The sequence below is a fragment of the Entelurus aequoreus genome, linkage group LG11, assembly GCF_033978785.1.
Source record: "Entelurus aequoreus isolate RoL-2023_Sb linkage group LG11, RoL_Eaeq_v1.1, whole genome shotgun sequence".
In the NCBI taxonomy this organism is placed as follows: Eukaryota; Metazoa; Chordata; class Actinopteri; order Syngnathiformes; family Syngnathidae; genus Entelurus; species Entelurus aequoreus.
In genome coordinates this window covers 45,808,947-45,831,067 of record NC_084741.1, presented here as the reverse complement: position 1 = coordinate 45,831,067, position 22,121 = coordinate 45,808,947, and the positions used below count along the sequence as shown (strand labels likewise).

Here is a 22,121-nt window from a genome sequence, read left to right as displayed (position 1 = left end):
GCTGTGTTTTCAACTTCCATCAGGCTTTTGACATTTAGACAAAGGCATGTGTGCGTGTTTCTTTTTCTTTTTTTGTCAAGAATGTGTGCAAATAGCTTTAAAACAAATGCATTTGATGCACCTGATTGCTAGACCTGTCGTATTATAGCTGTAGAAAACCATGAACCATTTCATAAATACACCTTACGGTGCAACCTGGACACATCATCAGTGATTCTCCCGGGGTCATAGGGTGTTTCGGGTCTTAATCAAACACCCTCTCCCGGGCGACCCAGCCGAGGGTGATCAGTCCCTCGACTTGTGTCCAGGTAGCGCTCCACGCCACGCGTCCCCCCTCCGACGGTCTGCCCCGGGGTTGCGCCGGTGGTGCTTGGAGGTTCCAGGCAGTGTGGGGAGTGTCCGGGCCTGGGTCCTCCTCCGTGTCATCAGGGCCGTACAAGGTACTGGCCCTGTGCGTTGCGCCACGGGTTTCCTCAGGCAGCCTATCTTGATATTATGTGTCTAATAATACCCTCCTTGGTTGATATTGACCATAGTTTCAACAAAGAAAGACAAACAGACCGCTAAGAAAGCAACACAAACTAAAGAGATTATATATATATTTTTTTTTAATTTAGGCCTATATCTTCATTATTTTCAGTTTTTTGGGGAGTTATATTTCATGCGCTCATGGTGATTTGAATATACTGTAAGTAATGTGCATTACATATACTGCAGCATGTGAAGTGGGGATGTTCTACCACTTCCCCCAAAGCTTTTGTAAACATGTTTTCAATATACCATGAAAATTTGATACCAAGGTTGCTTGAATTAAATTAACGTCTATGGTTACCTATAGCCACTATAAAAAATGGTTTACTCCACCTGGATAGCGGACAACTTAACATGGAACATTTCACTCAACATGGACGTCATAACATCATCAAAGCTCACCTTTAAGCATTCACTCACAACACCAGCATTTTGGACCAAGGATGAGGTGATATAAGCAAGGTAAACATATACAAAACCCAAAACCTGTGAAGTTGGCACGTTGTGTAATTCGTAAATATGAAAAAAAAATAAAAAATGGGGATGGCGTGGCGAAGTTGGTAGAGTGGCCGTGCCAGCAATCGGAGGGTTGCTTGTTACTGGGGTTCAATCCCCACCTTCTACCATCCTAGTCACGTACGTTGTGTCCTTGGGCAAGACACTTCACCCTTGCTCCTGATGGGTGCTGGTTAGCGCCTTGCATGGCAGCTCCCGCCATCAGTGTGTGAATGTGTGTGTGAATGGGTGAATGTGGAAATACTGTCATAGCGCTTTGAGTACCTTGAAGGTAGAAAAGCGCTATACAAGTATAACCCATTTATCATTATTTATTTATAAATAAAAAAAGAATACAATGATTTGCAAATCCTTTTCAAATTATATTCAATTGAATAGACTGCAAAGACAAGATACTTAACGTTCGAAAACTTTGTTTTTTTTTGCATACTTATTAGCTCATTTGGAATTTGATGCCTGCAACATATTTCAAAAAGCTGGCACAAGTGGCAAAAAAGACTGAGAAAGTTTAGTAATGGTCATTAAACACTTATTTGGGACATCCCACAGGTGAACAGGCGAATTGGGTGCCATTGGTTGGTACTATGATTGGGTATAAAAGCAGCGTCCGTGAAATGCTCAGTCATTCACAAACAAGGATGGGCAAGGGTCACCACTTTGTGAATAAATGCGTGAGCAAATTGTCGAACAGTTTAAGAACAACATTTCTCAACAAGCTATTGCAAGGAATTTAGGGATTTCACTGTTTACGGTCGGTAATATCATCAAAAGGTTCAGATAATCGGGAGAAATCCCTACACGTAAGCAATGATATTACGGACCTTCGATCCCTCAGGCGGTACTGCATCAAAAAGTGACATCAGTGTGTAAGGGATATCACCACATGGGCTCAGTAACACTTCAGAAAACCACTGTCAGTAACTACAGTTTGTCGCTACTTCTATGTATGCAAGTTAAAACTCTAGTATACAAAGCGAAAGCCATTTATCAACAACACCCAGAAACACTGCCAGCTTCGCTGAGCCCGAGCTCATCTAAGATGGACTGATGCAAAGTGGAAAAGTGTTTTGTGGTCTGACGAGTCCACATTTCAAATTGTTTTTGGAAACTGTGGACGTTGTGTCCTCTGGAACAAAGCGGAAAAGAACCATCCGGATTGTTATAGGCGCAAAGTTCAAAAGCCAACATCTGTGATGGTATAGGGGTGTATTAGTGCTATTAACTTAAACATCTGTGCTATTAACTTAAACATCTGTGAAGGCACCATTAATGCTGAAAGGTACATACAGGTTTTGGAGCAACATATTTTGCCATCCAAGTAACGTTATCATGGACGCCCCTGCTTATTTCAGCAAGAAAATGCCAAGCCACGCGTTACAACAGCGTGGTTTCATAGTAAAATAGTGCAGGAACCAGACTGGCCGGCCTGTAGTCCAGACCTGTCTCCTATTGAAAATGTGTGGCACAATATGAAGCCTAAAATAAGAGACCCCGGACTGTTGAACAACTTAAGCTGTACATCAAGCAAAATTGGGAAATAATTATACCCGAAAAGCTTCATAAATTGGCCTCCTCAGCTCCCAAACGTTCACTGAGTGTTGTTAAAAGGAAAGGCCATGTAACACAGTGGTAAAAATACCCCTGTGCCAACTTTTTTGCAATGTGTTGCTGCCATTAAATTTTAAGTTATTGATTATTTGCAAAAAAAAAACAAAACATTAAATATCTTGTCTTTGCAGTCTATTCAATTGAGTATAAGTTGAAAAGGATTTGCAAATCATTGTATTCTGTTTTTATTTATGAATTACACAACGTGCCAACTTCACTGGTTTTGGGTTTTGTAATACCGTATATTTCAGACCATAGGACGCCCCCGGATTATAAGGCGCATTAAAGGGGTCATATTACGATCTTTTTTCTATGTTTAAAACACTTCCTTGTGGTCTGCATAACATGTAATAGTGGTTCCTTGGTCAACATTTAGCATGGATTATGTTTTACAGACCGTTTTTAAGTCGCTTTCTGAGCATCTCTTCAGGCAGTTTTGTGGGCGGTCTTATTTACGTGGTTCCACTTTGACTGCGTTTTCTCCCCGTCATCCATGTTGTAGTTTTTTAGCATTTCCATCGCGAGTCTACTGACAGATACAATTTAGAACTGTACGCTACTTTATATTAGAAATGGCAACAGTGGAGCATTAATGTCTCACAACAAGAGGATAGAGGAAAAGAAGAAACTTACTGACTACGGCGCGGACTACAATGGCGGATGGCACACATTTTCAGGACTTATGCAAATCCCAAATACACATCAGCAGGTACCAATAGGTAAGAAAAGTTGCTTTTGCATCATAGGGCGAATCAAAACACCAGACAATGTTTCTCCTAATAGGTGCCATTTTGGGGTCCTTATACACACACAATAATATTACCCGTATGTGTTCAAGATGGCGTTGCGACTAGTCGCAGAGGCTCAACGCTCTCCCGTTCGGTGCTTTTTTATGTTATTTATGTACGTCTTTGTTATTTTACTTTTTACATCCTGTCGGGCAAACAACGTCTACACCAGGCAGGATCTCATAGAAGTCGGATCTCCCGGAGAAAGCGCCGTCACGGCCGAGTTTATCCGTGTAAACAACATCCCGGAAGAAATTGCGAGACAACCTGGATCTCCATGGGACATCATACCCGGAACAAAGCGCCGCAGGCGGCGTAGAGAACGTAAACAGAAACGAGGCTGCAGAGCTGGTCTGCTGGAGAGGCTAAGACAACGACCGAACAGACCACCACTGCCGAGTATATTTCTCACAAATGCAAGATCACTTGCAAACAAGATGGACGAACTGAGGCTACAGGTAGCAACGAACACCACCGTGAAGAATAGCTGCGTGCTAATAGTCACAGAAACCTGGCTCCATTCATCCATCCCGGACCTAGCTATCGAGCTAACAGGCTACACTCTACACCGCCTGGACAGGACAAAAGAGGCTACAGGGAAATCGCGTGGAGGAGGACTATTAATATTCACAAAGGACACATGGGGAACACACACAAGCATTGTGAGTAGCCACTGTTCCCCTAATCTAGAATATCTGACTATTAAATGTCGACCCTTTTACCTGCCGAGGGAATACAATGTTGTGTTGCTAACCGCAGTGTACATAGCGCCAGATGCTAACGCTAGCACGGCGCTAGGTCAGCTGCATGATACAATCAACCAGCAACAAAGCATGTATCCGGAGGCTGCTCATATCATCGCAGGAGACTTTAACCATGCTAATCGGAAGGTAGTGCTCCCCAAACTACACCAGCATGTAAAATGTGCCACAAGAGGCAAAAACACACTGGACAAGGTTTACTCCAATATTAAACTGGGCTACAGAGCTAAACCTTTAGCACACATGGGCCAGTCAGACCACATATCCCTGCTACTCATCCCAGCATACACCCCCACCTGGATAAGTGCTCCCACCACAACAAAGACCATCAATACCTGGCCTGAAGGTGCCACTGAAAAGCTGCAAGACTGCTTTAACACCACTGCGTGGGAGGTCTTTGTAGACGAGGACCTGGAGAAATACACATCAGGAGTACTGAGCTACATAAAACACTGCACAGACTCTGTTACTGTGGATAAGCGCGTCCGAGTCTATTCCAACACAAAGCCATGGATGACGAGAGAGGTGCAGAGGCTGCTGAGGGAGAGGGACACCGCGTTCAGATCTGGCGACGGGGAGCTCTACAGCACTGCCAGAGCCAGCCTGAAGCGTGGTATCAGGGAGGCTAAGGAGGACTACAAAACGAAGATTGAGGACTGCTTCCAAAGCAACGACTCCAGGAGGGTATGGCAGGGGTCCAGCACATGACCAACTACAGGCCCAGCAACCTCCCGGCCGGCAGGGGAGATCCCCGGCTGGCAGAGGAGCTGAACTCCTTCTACGCCCGCTTTGAGGTAACACCATCGGAAGCAGTCACACTTCACTCAGTACCAACACCTCACCCAACAGCCACACCTCAATCAGCAGTCACACCTCACTCGGCAGACCACAGCAGCCTCACCCTTTCAGTGACGGAGCACGAGGTCAGACGCACACTGAAAGCCGTGAACCAGAGGAAGGCTGCGGGACCGGACGGCGTCTCCGGACGGGTGCTGAGAGACTGCGCTGATCAGCTGGCTGGTGTCCTCACCGACATCTTCAAACGGTCCCTGTTCCAGGCCACCGTCCCATCCTGCCTGAAAACCTCCACCATCATCCCGGTCCCCAAAAAGAAAAACACTGTCAGCTGTCTGAACGACTACCGGCCAGTGGCACTCACTTCCATCACAATGAAGTGTTTCGAGAAACTGGTCCGGACCCACATCCTCTCATCCCTACCGCCCGCATTGGACCCCCATCAGTTTGCCTACCGAGCCAACAGGTCTACGGAGGACGCCATCGCTACGGCTCTCCACTCCGCCATGTCCCACATGGAGGGGGGGGGGGGGAGCTATGTACGGCTGCTCTTTGTAGACTTCAGCTCTGCATTTAATACCATCTTACCTGACAGACTGGTGACCAAGCTAGCAGACCTCGGAATATCCAACCCCACCTGTCTCTGGATTAAAGACTTCCTGACTGACCGCCATCAGAGGGTGAGGATGGGTACCCACACCTCCACAGCCCTCAGCCTCAGCACCGGCTCACCTCAGGGCTGCGTGCTGAGCCCCCTGCTCTACTCACTCTACACCCACGACTTCACAGCCACCCACCCCGGCAACCACATCATAAAGTTTGCCGATGACACAACGGTGGTGGGCTGCATCTCTGGAGTCGACGAGACGGCATACCGGGACGAGGTGGAGCAGCTGGCAGTGTTGAGCAGGGTGAACAACCTGAAGCTGAACCAGCTCAAGACCCAGGAAGTGATCTTGGACAGCAGGAGGAGAAAAACTACCATACAGCCCCTGTACATTGACGGGGGCTGTGTGGAAAGAGTCTCATCCCTACGCTTCCTGGGAGTTCACCTGGATGAGGACCTGTCCTGGAGGACCAACACCACGGCCATCGTCAAGAGGGCACAGCAGAGGCTCTACTTCTTGAGAGTACTAAGGAATCTCCATCTGGATCTGCTGGTGTCCTTCTACCGCTGTTCTGTGGAGAGAATCCTCACATACTGCATCTGTGTATGGTTCTGCAGCTGCACAGCAGCAGAGAGGAAAGCTCTCCAGAGGGTCGTCAACTCGGCCCAAAAAATCATTGGGTGCCCCCTCCCCTCCCTGGAAGAACTGTATAACTCCCGCTGCCTGAAGAAGGCAGCCAACATACTCAAGGACCCGTCCCACCCCGGCAACAGCCACTTCGATCGGCTGCCTTCCGGCAGACGTTTCAGAACCATGCGAACCCGCACAGCTAGACTCAGGAACAGTTTCTACCCCTGGGCCATAACTGCACTAAACGCAGCTAAATTGTAAAAAAAAACAAACAAACAAACAAAAAAAACTCCCTCACGTGCAACATGAGGAAGCCACCGGTCAATCACGATCCGGGACTGTGCAATCAGCGATTACATGCCAACTGGACAATATTTATCATATTTATTCACACAATTAATCCACAATAAAAAGCCTGCACAGCATAGGAGGTAGGAAATGCTGACTCCCACCCCCTTAGCACACTGGGATTCAGCATTACTCCTCTCTAGTCACTTTATACTTTTTACTGTCTCGTTTTCTTTTACATTGCCTCTTAGAGTGGTCTTAGGCCACATTGTATATTGCATATTGTGTATACCGTGTTGTTTTTGTATATTGTGTGGTTTCTTCTTTTTTTTTTTAAAAAAAGCAAAGCACCTCAGGGAAGCAATCTAAATTTCGTTGGACCTGTACCTGTACATGCACAATGACAATAAAGATCATTCATTAATTAATTAATTAATTCATTCATTCATGCAACAATCCATAAGCGGTGTGTTTTCGTAGTTTACTAAAGTCGTACTAAAACATTTTGACAGATTTTTGAGCACTATTAATGGTCTATATTCTCAATGAAACATCAAATCTTTGGTGTAGCTTATTGAACAGGCGTCCACCTGCAAACCACACTTATTTGTTATGTGGGACTGCCATCTTCTGGTCACACTTATCATTACACCATGTACCACATAAAATTGGTTTGAGGTCAGTAAGTACAACCAGAATTAATACATATTTAAGGCGCACTGTCGATTTTTGAGAAAATGAAAGTATATTAAGTTCACCTTGTTGTTCCAGAAGTCAGTAAATAAATCTATGGTGCATAGAAAAAAGTTGTGTTATACGTTCCACTTTCGCAAATCATTTCCCATAACTGTGGTGCGTTCAAAGACCCTCTATTAAAATTAGAAACTGAGGCAGCACCGTGTTTTAAAGATGGGGGACCTAGCTCCCCGGAGATGCACTAATAATTATACAATCATAATAATAATAATGTATGATTGTATCATAATAATGTGAATTAGTGTATCACATATGCATGTATCATATGTGATACATGCATATGATATGTCTCAAGATGGCGGCTGCAGAGGCTCGTGGTAGTAATGGAACTTTTTTGGCAAATATATTGGTAAATTCTGTAAATTTCAAAGTTAACTTCCAGCATAGTCACTCCACGACCGCCAGACAATTTTAGATGTAAATAAATCAAACCGTTTCAGACCAAAAGATGCGTATACGCTGGACCTCATCGGTAGCATGGGAATACTACGCCGGCTACATCCAGCGGCCTGTAAAGCAGTGGAAAACCCTGAAGAGAGTGAAAGCAGCGGGACCTGATGACATTCCAGGCAGGGTGCCTAAGGGATGTGCAGACCAGCTGGCTGGGGTTCTCACAGACATCTTCAACACCTCGCTGACCCAGGCTGTGGTACCATCATGTTTTAAGACGGCCACAATCATTCCAGTGCCTAAAAACCCCACAATCTCCTCCCTCAATGATTATCGCCCCGTGGCACTCACCCCCATCATAATGAAGTACTTTGAGAGGCTGGTAAAGGAATACATTGTCTCCAGACTTCCCCCCACATTCGACCCATATCAGTTTGCTTATCGCCCTAACCACTCCACAGAGGACGCCATCTCCTCTGCACTCCACCTGAGCTTAGAACATCTGGAAGGAAAGGACACACACGTGCAGATGTTGTTTCTGGACTTCAGCTCGGCGTTTGTCATTGCACAAGTACAACCAAATTTCATTATCACCATTTTTTTTTTATCATGTTTGTATTAACAATTGATGATAATCCTGTGTCAAATAATCTCTATTGTACACGCTGAAGTAAAGGAAAATTTTACAGATTTTTCTTCATATTTAAGCGAATAATAATAGGGTATATGATTATCTAAAATCATATTCCGACCACTTTACATTTGGATTTGTAGAGACAAAAAACACTTTCTTTACTACGTATTACCACATTATTAGGGGGTTTATCTAGATATTTTTTCTAGATAGGGTAATCCCATTTAAAAAAAAGTCCAAAACCTAAATAAAGTTTTTACATGCGTTTTAAAAAGCTGGTTTTAAACAACTCAATGCAATACTTAATTTTTTAGTGCACGCAAACATACCAAGTGTATGGGCGGCAATGTTGGGTTTCGGGTGTTATAAGGGGCCCTTTAGGAGTCTTGTGTATGGGGGCCCAGGTTTTAGTGCTACGCTCCTGTCTCTGTCCGTGCCACAAACACACTTGGGTAAAATAACTAGCAAAAAATAGAAAATACTAAAACAATTATTATACAACATATAAAAAATGACTTTATATCACTATTAGATTACACAAAATAAATAACTTTGTTGTTATTTCTTTAGCAGTTATGTCTAGTACATTTTAGTTCCCCAGGAAGCATTGTGTTCAATATCGATGATGTTTGGTGAGCTGCAACATATGTCAACTTTTCAGAGGCGATAGTTTCTCTTTCAGAAACCGTACCTTGGCTCTCTCAGATGTAAACACAAAGCCAAAAAAAATGTCTGACTGGCAGAGATTGTAGAAGTAACACAGCAGAAAACAGAACCTGACAAGCAAAAGTTCCCATCGTAAAAGTCATTAGAAATGTATGGGTGACAAAAGAAAAAGAAGGAGTCGCCATAAAAATAGTAATGTGAAAAATGACAAATAAGATACAGCGACCCTGAATTTTAAGATTACTGTATGTGTGTTCTGTGTTGGCTATGTGACAGCGGGGTCACGTTTTGTGCGTGCCGCCATTATTCACTGTCTATCAGCTGGTGGGAGCCAAGGGAAGAAGAAAAAAAAAATCCAGCGGTTTCTGCGGGATGTCTTGTAAAGCTTCAGACTTTTCTGCTTCATTAGAGTGAACACAGATGCAAGTGACAGTGAAGACAAGGGAGCGGGATGATGGGGGGGGTTGTGCAACAACTCATGCAGCAAAGGTCATTGAGTGTGTTTTTCTCTTTCTCAAAAAAATAAAAAACTAGAAACACTTTTTCATTCTAGAGACAAACTCCTATGCCAGAAATAGAAAAGCACTCTTGATGTCGTTTTTTTTAATTTTTTGTGGCTGGTTTTCAATAATTATTATTACAAGATGAGGTAAAAAGGGATGTTATGTAAACTGAACTTAAAGGAGAGGGAAGATGGAGGGAGAGAGTGCATGTGCATTTAAATATGATGAATAGTCTGAGATGTGTTGCAGAATGGAAAATGCATGGACATTAAGAAGGCCAGAATATGCTAAAGTAGTTTGGATAATTGCAAATCATTTGGTTAATCTCTCCATTTAGAGTCATCAAAGCAGAAGCGAATTTGCCAGTACCTCAAATTGCTGCTCTGAAAATCAGCAAAAGAACCTGGTAGTCCAGGAAGGCGAGGCCAGCAGATATGACCAAAATGAGGTATAAAAGCGAGGATGCTGTCTATTGTTTGACAGGCTTAACCGTAATCTTAATGGAAGTCTGTTCCGAACATGACATGCATTGGTTAAAATGCAATTTCATGACAGGCCTGGTCGGGTCTGATGTTTTTACCTCCACTTGTTGATTGGCAAAAGTTTGTCATATGGGTCATTATTTTATAAAATGGCACATGCCAATTACACTATTGGACCCAAAAGTGCAGGTGGTCTTGCAATGCATTCTGGGGTCACGGTCGCCATTTGTGATGGCTAAAACCTTTGTTTACATGGCTGTACTGTGAGAGAGGGAGCAATAAACTGGATGAAAATGGATCGTATGTTGAAGTGGACCTATTCCAGAGGCTTAAAATTGGTGCAATTGATCTATATGAGCACGTCTAATAGACCATATATTTGAATTAATTCATTCATTTCATATGCAGGTTTTTCTGAAGAAAACAACAGCGTTACAGTTTTTTTGGGAGATAGGTGCTACTTTTTTCCAACGCTTTAAATCCTGCGCTTTAAACAATGTTGCGGATAATTTATGTTTTTTTCTAGTTTTCGCAGAGCACATCCGTCCCTGAAGAGCGGCAGCACATACACACAAACACACAAACATGCACACCCACCCACACTTGTCTTTCATTCCCTCGCACGTCTTCCCTGCTGTCAAGGCCATTATTTTAGGAACACAAGTAATGTCATTTCCCCTCTTTTCCCACCATTCAATACAACTTAATTAAATGCGGACAACTTAACCTGTCACGCTGTGTTCATCCCGCCGGCTGGACCTTGTCACAACGTCCGGGTTTCGGGTCTTTTGGAAGTGTTCACAAGCATGTATTAAAACAGGTCACAGGTAAACATTACAGCGTTGGTCTCACTCCCGCACAATTCTGTCGATTGCGTATTTAGGCGGGTATCTCCACAAGCAATTCCCTGCCAGGAGTGAGCTCAATCAAGAATTATTCACTCTCTTTATACGTTTGCAATAGAAGAGCAGACAAGTCCAATTGGTCAAAGAGTCCATGGCTTCCAGAGGGTGGAGGCCAAAGTAAAAAGAAGAAACACGAGTTTACAGAGATGGAAGCCAATCAATCAATGAGGGACATTCTTGACAAAAGGATGTGTAGTTAACTCAAATTATTTGTATATTTAAAAGATATAAATAGCTGAGTCTTCCTCCCAACACAAAAGACATGCACCTGGGGACAGGTTGGTTGGCAACAAAAACAACAACAACAGATCAACATCAGCAAATACGATATGTATGAATATGATACGGAAAATAATATCAAAGAACCAGTTAGTGAAGTCGACAGTAATAACACAGAAATTACAATAAACATTATTGCACTACAAAATGGAGCAATAAAAAAAACAATAGAAATAACACCATTGATAATGAATAATAATAATAATTACCTCTATTATCAAAAATACAATTGTTATATATAGATTTGCCAGTCATCACATTAGGTACACCTGCCCACAATTGGATTGATACTGGGCTGCATACAAATGTATATTTTAGTAGCATTTGTCTCACTGCATGTGGCACGTTGGTGTTATCATGCTCATGCCAAGATTAGGTGAAAATAATACTTTATCTTACCTTATCTTGTGTTTCCTCAAACAAGTCATAATGTCACTGTCTTTTCCATCAGAGTTCATTGGCTAATCTAAATTCAACACAAAATCCATTACATTACTCCTTTGAATCAGGGTTCTTACTCTTTTGTGGTCTTTCTTCCTTCTTCTTTACCTTTTGTGAGACATTTTCTAAAATTGTGCCTGCTCACAGTGAAAAGCAACACGAATCCCATTATCACACACTTCTCTTCACATTGTAAAAATCTATTTTATTCAGAGATGTATCGGTGTACAACACTACTAATATAAATTTAAAGCTGCTGGAAATCTGGTCCCTAATGGACCAAGGTCTTTTTCTGCAAAAGTGTTTCTCAAGGATTACATCCCTTTTGTGTCAGACCTCTTGGAAGTAGTGGAGGTGTAGAGTGATTTTCAAATAAAGGCAGTCGTATAGGGCTAGTTCTGAAGCCTCAAGGACATTTAATCTACACAAAATCCATTCTGAAAAGGCCTCTACCTCCTTTTCATGAACGAGGCTCCTTTTTTTAATGCGACAGGCCCCAATTCAATTTACTGTAGGTTGTGTGATTGAGAGACAATGCATCCAGTAGTCTTGTTTCCTTTTCCATTTCAAGGACAGACGAGTGGGATTAAATTTACGTTAACACATTCTTTTTAAAAATGTAAAATGTTTTTTTTGGTGTGTTTTCCACATCTAAAAAACACTTAACACTGCCAATGATGTAAATGATGGTGGTAATAGTACAGTTATTGCATATTTACTATGAGCCCAATTTACTAAAGGTTTGCATGTTTTAAAACTAATGCTGTCAATTGATTAACATTTTTAATCAGATCAATCACACTCTAGAACTGTGTTTAATCGTGATTATTCACGTGTTACTATTTGCTTGCATATATAACATTTGCTTAAGAAAATACCACTATATTTGGATACACATTCAATTTGGTAGTCGGAATGTCATACAGGTTGTCATTGATTTGCTCAAAACCTGGTGACAGTAAGTATAGCAACAATTAAGTGCAACGTTTGAAAGTCTTAGCAATAATATTGCAAACAAGGTACGACTACTAATAGATAATGTAGTAAACACTTATAAACAGCTTAACATAGGGCAGTTTAACCAGTTCTTTAAACAAACAAGCTTCTTTACTTCTTCAGATGACAATGCTGGTATTTTTTTGGTACAATGTGACCCCAGTTTGTTGTGACTACAGATGTCCAATGTTCTCCAGTAAGCAAAATACATTCACATTCACATTCAGCCAGTAGATGCAACTTGATGCTTTTTATTGTGTAGAACAGTTGGTTTATCCTTGCTGTAATTGTGCCTCTGCAAGGTATTGTCCGTCAGATCAGCTGTGGTGATATGAAGGACATCTTCTTGCAGAACTTGGTTTTCACAGATGTTAGGTGGTTTACACGTGGTGGCTGTTCGTTTAGCAAAGGCATGTGTTTAACTTAACTGTGCTGCTTTTGTTGACAACAGTGACGCAAGTAAACTGCCAGTGTAGCGTTCTCCTCTGCTTGTTGTTGATGTAGCTAGCATTCATGCTATCTGTGCCATCTTTACGTACGTGTTTTGCTTTAAGATGGTATTTTAAACTTAATGTGCGCCATTGATTGTTTGTCGCTGTAATACCAACAAGTTACATCAGTTTTATCTAAAGTTCTGTGTTGACGCGAAATTGGCTGCCTCGCATCGCGATCACAGACCATGTAACAATTTGTGCGTCTTCCGGGTTAAGCCCGAAACCGGATGTGATGAATCTTCATTCATATTTGATAACGCGGTAATTTATTTTTATAAATCACATCCACTAGCGCTGACAGCCATAATTAAAACATGTGCAAACCTAATAGCACACAAAACTTTTGATCACCTTTTGTCTCTTAAATGAGCAAACTGAGGAGCACAAACTATATGGCGTGTCTGTCTTTTTAAATATGCAGAATATATGTCAATTATAGGAATGCCCACTATACATGGAGGAGAAGATGCACATGTTGTTATTTAGCACACGCAGCATGATTTATCAAGGCTAAAACTGTTCTGTGGGTGCTGTTTTGAGTCATTATTTAGTACACCTACAAAGGACGTGCAAAGTGAGTGTGGAATCATCATTTGGTCAGAGGTTCGGATCTGGCGCATGCTGATATGCCCCTTTTAATATGCATATTTTCCATCTTCCTGCTCCTCGCAGCACCACTGTCTGATTAATGGGTGCCCCTCGGCTCGCCGAGAAACGTGATTTAAAAGGAAGTTAGATGATTGAAAAATGACTTTAGTTCAAACTCACTATATATCATATATTTACCACTTAGCTCATCATCAGGAGATATTATTATTAACCGAGCATGTCAGCTGGCTGCTGCAGCAAACTTATATGATAGTGACCCCGTTGTTTACAGCAATGTACAGTTTGTATGTGACACCATCACGAAGTAAGAGCACAGCGAAATGATGAAAGACACATTCAATTAGAAATAGATGTATTCATGCACACTGCATGCGTCGGTGCATTAAGAAGCAATTCAATTAATTGTCAAACGCAGGAGTGCAGCATCGACATGTTTGAGTATCTAATTATCTTAATGCAACACATCTTGCACACTCATACGTTTGAGACAAACATTTGTTTTTAAATATACAACTTTATTGGCAATATTTGTCTTTAAGCATATGTCATGTTTCCTTCTTCCGCAGTAAGAAAGGTGTAGATAGGCAGAGATGTGGCCGTGGTTTTGCAGCTGCGAGGCGTCGGATTGGTGGAATACTGACACCCTATAAATATTCATCTTTACACTTGGAGAGAGATTTAGGGCTCACATTTAGATTTAGAATTTATTATTTAGATTTAAGATTTAGGTTTAGATTTAACATTTAGCGCTCACATTTATATTTATGATTTATATTAAAGATTTAGGTTCAAATTTGTGAAGTGAAGTGAATTATATTTATATAGCGTTTTTCTCTAGTGACTCAAAGCTAGGGTTGGGTATCGTTTGATTTCGAACGATTCCGATTCCGATTCTTTGTTTCGATTCCGATTCCTGACGATTCTCGATTCAGATTCTTCTTGTGCCATGCCGGGATCAATGTGTTTGACAGGTAGTCCCTGGAAGGTGGTATGTATTTTGCAGTGGCGTGCAGTCAGTAGAGGCAGGGGAGGCACGGCCTCACCTGCCATCATGGAAAGAAAAAAAAAAGAAAAAGAAAAAAAAAATAATTAAATTGTTATATGTATCCAGTGATTATACTAAAGTTATTTTCCATTTAACCAACCAAAGCCCACACCCAAACCCTCCACGTGCAAGACCGAATCCACCCAAAAAAGTCACTTAACAAGAAGCCAAAAAGTGCAAAAACAACAATGCTCGCGCTGCAGGAGCCGCGAACGACCGCAGGGACACAACATTAGGTACACCTGCACTGCAGGTTCATATGTTTTTAAATTTGACTGTGATGATGCAGTCGTGCCTCACCAGACATTAACCTCACCGCACGCCACTGGTATTTTGGGTTGAGAGTTTTCACCATATCCCTGCAAACATAAACAAACATGTAATGTTGCTGTTACTGTTTAGCCCAGTATCAATTAGCTTAGCTCTAACGTTATTGCTTAACTAACCTAAATGTTGGAGATTCCACCTCTGAAAAGGGATGCAGTCTTTTGACTATGTGTGCAGTGACCTTTCTGTGGCACTCTTCCGCCTGTGGAAGAGTGCCACAGGCGGAAGAGTGTGGCACTCTTCCGCCACAGGCGGAAGAGTGCCACACTCAAGTCCACTACTTTATAAAAAAGTAGTGGACTTGAAGTGGGTGTGGCATGGATGATTGTTTGGCGCTTTGTGTCACCCACAAAGCCCTCCACAACCCCCTGCTACCTCACCAACCTGCTTCACCGCCATACCCCTTCCCGCTCCTCCCACGCCGACCTCCTCTCCCCACAACTCAGAACCAAGCTCCGGACCTGCGGTGACAGAACCTTCTCCACCGCTGCTCCCACCCTCTGGAACTCTCTCCCCAAACCCATCTGTGACTGCTCAGACCTTCCTACCTTCAAAAGCCTTCTCAAAACACATCTCTTCAGATCTGCTGTTAACCTGTGATTAGTGTTCTGTGTCTTGTAATGTCCCGTCTTGCAATGTCCAGTGTTATTATGTATTTTACTATGTACTGCTTTATATATTTCCTGTATTATGTATTGTTACTTTGAACTGTTTTATCTTTTAATTTGTATCCGGTAAAGCGTCTTTGAGTACCCTGAAAAGCGCTATACCAAATAAAATGTTTTATTATTATTATTATTATTATTACATTTAACATTTAGGTTTACATTTAAGACTTAGTTTTAGAATTAAGATTTGTATTTAAGATTTAGGTTTAGATTTAGCTTCTAATTAATTTAAACTTAAATGTGATGGAAATTAGCTAAATCTGAGAAAAGGGAGTTAAATCTGAGAAATATACAGTATCTGCTAGAAAAGTGTGACTGGACTTATACATTCGGCACCCCACAATTGTCCACTCTCATTTCCAAAATACAGACAACACTGATTAGTTGGATTTAATAACACATTAATAGGACATATAGTATGTTTAAACATAAACATACTGATACTTGGACTACACATTTTTAAAAAGACGCGTCAAAACAAGCTGCTTCTGCTACAGTCCCGAGTTCTTTTGAAATACTCTTCTTCTTTTGGATTTTGGTCGGGCCTCCAGCTAATGACACACCTTTAACAAGCAAGACTTTTTGGTTTGTGTAATAAGAAAAGTGCAACATTATACCAGGTTTTCTAACCCTTATGTGATACCAGAACATGAAGTTATTTACGTAATAGTCCTCGTTTCATTTTGACGGGTGTGCGGGCGCTTTATAACAGGCGGGGGCCACTGAAATACATATTTTTTCCAGTGTGTGTGTCAATTTATATTTAATAACTAGTATGTCTACATTTATATACAAGCTGTACACTGATTACTTAGCATATCCAAGTTTAAATTTGATATTGTTGTTAATTGATAGTGTTTGAGGAGCATGTAAAATAATGTCGTTTCTAAATATTTTGGTCGAATTCTGAATGAATGGTAAGACCTCAGGCGTATTTGTTGTAGTTTGACAAAAAATCCATCATTCTGGATGTAATGGTAATTCAAATCTAAGATAAGGAAAGCCGCTGTGTGGGAGTCTGTATATGCATGAACTGTACGTGCGTGCCTTCTCTAATGCTTAAGTCATCCCGCCAGATCAGCCAAATGCTTCTGGTGTCATAAAAGGCGATGCTGCCAGAGGGAATTATCCATGTTAGCATATGTATCTATAATGCCTGACAGAGAGGAACAGGGTTGAAAACAGCATTGGCAGACATGAAGCATGTGCACAAAGACAAATATGGTGTGGCTGTGTTAAAAAGAGGAACAGGATTATTTGTCCTGTTGCACGGATCGTTCTTAGAAAATCTGTGTAAGTGTTTAAGTAAAAATGTCCATCTTTCCCAATCTGTTCCTTTCTTTTGGTTCTTACATCTCCCCTTTTCACTGCAGCAGGGAAAAGGTTCTTCATGACCCTTTGATGCAGGATTAGGGGTTTAAAGTGCGGGGTGGCAGCGCTAATCTGCCACATTAATCTGTTAACAAGTGTTTCAGATGCGACACATAACTCAGCTAACTGTGACATGCAGAGTGTTGGGTCTGACAGACATTCTCTTCATGTCTGTCATGTTTAATCTGCCTGGTTGCTTTGCACTGAGACACACAGGCTCTACAAGGTTTGTTCATATCTGTCTAGAATGCTCAAGCAGCTAAAATGCATAAAATGCATAACCAAAATGAAGAGTTAACTTTTTGAATGCAAGAACAGACCGGTTTTTGCTCTGGTAACTGAATTTTGGCTCCATATTTTGTGGGTATATGTTATGTGTACAGAGTACAAGGTGTAATGACTGATATAAAAGCTAACCAAAATGTTACCTGTGTGATGCAGAACAGTTCTACGCCTAGAACAATAGCTAGAACAGCATTCGATAGAGCTCAGACCATCGCAAAGGCCAAACAACTAAATATGTGTATTGTTTATACCAACGGTATCAAACGTACGAGCCGCGGGCCGAATCAGGCCCGCAAACAGGATGTATCCGGCACGCGGATGAGTTTGCTAAGTATAAAAATGAGCCGAAATGTTTTGAATGAAACTGCTGTTATAAATGTGTCCACGAGATGGCACAATAGCAATTCTTTGTATCTTTGTAGATTATGCTACATGTGTAAAAAAAATAAACCACATAATGTTTGTACATCAGTCGAGGAAAATGATCAAACTACATCTTGTAATTTGATTTTGATATAATTTTTTTATCATGATAGATTGAACATTAACACCAATGAGTTGACTGATGAACATTATTACATAATGTTTTCGGAAAGTATGAATAACGACAAATAAAGATAGAATACTATTAATCGCAACTTGTAAGTGTAAAAAAACCCAAAAAACAACATTATGAAAAAAGAAGTACTGAAGAAGTACGAGGAGGAAAGAGAGTGATACCCTCAGCACAGAGCGATGGGAGAGAGGTGTATGTCAGAGAGTGTTTGGACCTGTGTGTGTGTGTGTGTGTGTGTGTGTGTGTGTGTGTGTGTGTGTGTGTGTGTGTGTGTGTGTGTGTGTGTATGTGTGTGTGTGTGTGTGTGTGTGTGTTTTGTCTCGTCTTGTCTTGTCTTATACCAACATTGGTACTACTATATTGTTAGTGTGCAGGAGTTTTTCTTGTTTTTGTTTGTATGGTATTGTTCTTGTATTATATGGTTTATGTTAAATGTGGAGTGAGTGAGAGGGGTTGGAATATTATAAGCATCTGCTTCATCCAACCCCTTTTCAAGCCTTGCATAAATGTCTCTGCTAAAATGTAAAAAAAAAAAAAGAAGAAGAAATGTGTTGTACTGTGCAGGTTTGAAATACATACTTCAATTAAATTCAATTCATGATATGTACATTTTCAGAATGTGCTTGTTCTATTTTCAAACAAAGAAAACAATCTGAAGTTGTCTTTATTTTTAAGTTATCGTGCCGTGATTTTACCAGTCTGGCCCACTTGGGAGTAGATTTTTCTCCATGTGTCCCCCGATCTAAAATGAGTTTACGGTGTAAAATTGGTACTTTTCAGTGTGTTAAATGTACATTAAAATCATCATAGGTCCCCTTTAACAAAGAATGCCTATTTTATTGTTAACCCATTTTGGGTTATGTGAATGCACTTCGCTCGCCGGGACTAGTGAATGGTCAGGAAGTCTGGTGTTGCTATTGTGGCGAGTGCTACATCAAAATGTACAGTGTGTGCCATGTTGGATCCGAACACTGCAGTCGGCGTGTTAAGGTCGGCAATACATTTAAAAAAGAGCATCAGACTCTGCGTGCCTCTTTTAGGATGCTTTAATACTTCCTAGATGCTTCTTGCACAATATCGCCTTAAAAATGTTGTTGCAGGTGGCTAAGTCTGCATTAATTGAGCACATTAGTAAGTACTGATAGCTTCTTTTTAGCCGGTACCCATCTTTACGAACATGCCTAAAGATATCCTACAAAAGTATTGTATTCACACATTTATTCAGATCCTCACTGAAATATATCGGGTTGTTGCTGACTACATTGTATATAGTTGTATATAGAAAGATGGTGTTGCTTTTGCATAAGCTGCCAATAACAAATGGTGATCAAAACATTACTCCTCTGCCTTAACTCTTGGCTGAGGTAGCAATAATAAACATGTTCGATAAATACTTAAAATTAAGAGAAATGATTACCATTCTGACCAGCTTCTATGTTTACGAGATGAAATGCCAAAGGTATTATTAACATGAGACATTGCAAATAATATGTTGTGAAGATGATGATTTGTGATTTTTCAGAGCTAATTTTATGTTTAAGAATGATCTATGCAGAGAGTGTGTAACCCTAAATGTAGTGACACGCTGTGCTCATTATATGTACTGCAATCCTATGAAGTACATATACTGTAATAAAATTGAGTGTGTGCATGCGGGCGCGTTTGTGTGCGTTTATGTGTGTGTGTGTGTGTGTGTGTGTGTGTAAATAGAGTATAACAGATGGAGCAGCAAATCCTTCCGGGTATATATCCAGCAGATGGATTTGTTTTTTTCTTAATGTGTCAAATTGCCATAAACAAGCTAAGAGTCTCTTGCGGATTCAGGCTATACTCTCATTAAATGTTTTAACAGGACCCTGGTCAGTGATTGGATCCTCACTTGCTGAGTGGCAACATTTCTTAATTGCCATTCAGAGTTAGCGCTCGTGTTGTTTTACACACCACCATAACTCAGCCACGTGCTTGGTGGAGTAATCCAACCGGGTGTAAACAAGACATCTACGTTGTGCCGCATGATGATGGGCTGTGCGGAGTGATTTAGGTTCATTAAGTGGTACATGAAGACATGGCCGTGTAAACTAAAGTCATAAATGTAGAATTGGCTTTTGCGTGTGTGCGGGTTTTGTTTCTCTCAATAAAGTTACATCACTGCTAATAAAAGCACTGTGAGGCATCTCTTAAACACAATTAGGTTTGGTCTCCTAATGATCAAATAACACGTGCTAAAGAATGTGTATAAACTATTGTAACAACTATTGCATGCATAGGCGCCAATCTACATTTCTGCCAGCGGGTGCTCGGTGTGTGTGTGTATTAGTGTTGTCCCGAGACCAATATTTTGGTACCGGTATGGGTACCAAAAGTATTTCGGGACCACAAAAAATGTCATTATTGGCTTTATTTTAACAAAAAAATCTTACGGTACATTAAACATACGTTTTTTATTGCAATTTTGTCCTTAAATAAAATAGTGAACATACAAGACAACATGTCTTTTAGTTGTACGTAAACGAACAAAGGCTCCTAATTTAGCTGCTAACATATGCAGTAACATATTGTGTCATTTATCATTCTAATATTTGGTCAAAATTATTAAGGACAAGTGGTAGAAAATGAATTATTAATCTACTTGTTCATTTCCTGTTAATATCTGCTTATTTTCTGTTTCAACATGTTCTATCTACACTTCTGTTAAAAAGGAATAATCACTTAATCTTCTGTTGTTTGATACTTTACATTAGTTTTGGATGATACCACAAATTTGGGTATCAATCCGATACCAAGTAGTTGCAGGATCATAAATTATATATACTGGCTCACCTGCACTGGCTTCCTGTGCACTTAAGATGTGACTTTAAGGTTTTACTACTTACTTATAAAATACTACACGGTCTAGCTCCAGCCTATCTTGCCGATTGTATTGTACCATATGTCCCCGCAAGATATCTGCGTTCAAAGAACTCCGGCTTATTAGTGATTCCCAGAGCCCAAAAAAAGTCTGTGGGCTATAGAGCGTTTTCTATTCGGGCTCCAGTACTATGGAATGCCCTCCCGGTAACAGTTAGAGATGCTACCTCAGTAGAAGCATTTAAGTCCCATCTTAAAACTCATTTGTATACTCTAGCCTTTAAATAGACCCCCTTTTTAGACCAGTTGATCTGCCGTTTCCTTTCTTTTCTCCTCTGCTCCCCTCTCCCTTGTGGAGGGGGAGTTACACAGGTCCGGTGGCCATGGATGAAGTGCTGGCTGTCCAGAGTCGGGACCCGGGGTGGACTGCTAGCCTGTGCATCGGTTGGGGACATCTCTGCGCTGTTGACCCGTCTCCCCTCACTTCCCAGGGGGAGATCAAGGGTGATGGGTCAAATGCAGAGAATAATTTCGCCACACCTATTGTGTGTGTGACAATCATCGATACTTTAACTTTAACTTTACTTTAACTTTAACTTTAAACTTTAACTTTAACTTTAACTTTAACTTTATCTGTAACTTTAACTTTAACTTTAACTTTAACTTTTAACTTTAACTTTAACTTTAAATTCCTGAGTTTATAAACATAATACAAATAAATAAAAAAACAAAAGAAGATTGTGTGATGTAATCATAGTAGTATCGCCTAGATATGCTATTGTACGTGGTATCATTACAGTGGATGTTAGGTGTAAATCCACCAATGGTGTTTGTTTATATTGTAGCGTCCCGGAAGAGTTGGTGCTGCAGGGACTTCTGGGAATATGTTCTGTAGTGTTTATGTTGTGTTACGGTGCAAATATTCTTCCAAAATGTGTTTGTCGTTGTTGTTTAGTGTGGTTTCACTATATGGCACATGTTTATGACAGTGTTGACATTGTTCATACTCCCACTCTTAGTGTGACATGTATGGCTGTTGAATAAGTATGACCTTCATTCACTTGTGTGTAGTGTGGTCAAATTCAACATGATTGTGTCATTAGTTCTTTATCGGGTGCAGTGAAATCTTGGTTAGACTTCTTTAATTAAAGATTATATGATTTGTGACAATTTGCCATGTAAAACAGACCAAACTTGCCACAAAATTAAACATAACAAAATGGTTTGTTAAAAAATTAAGTTAAAGATAGAAAGTTGTCATCAATCCCACGTGGGTGCTCCGTATTGTCCGTGGGTGCGTGCTCGGGCCGCAAAGCACCCACGGGATCGGCCCCTATAATTG

General features: G+C 40.9%; 1 protein-coding gene across 1 annotated transcript in view; it reads left to right on the top strand.

Annotated features, from left to right (window-relative positions):
• The window catches only part of LOC133659654 (doublecortin domain-containing protein 2-like), a 59,160-nt gene that overhangs the window by 19,004 nt on the left and 18,035 nt on the right, over window positions 1-22,121 (top strand). The gene's annotated exons all lie outside the window — the stretch shown is intronic.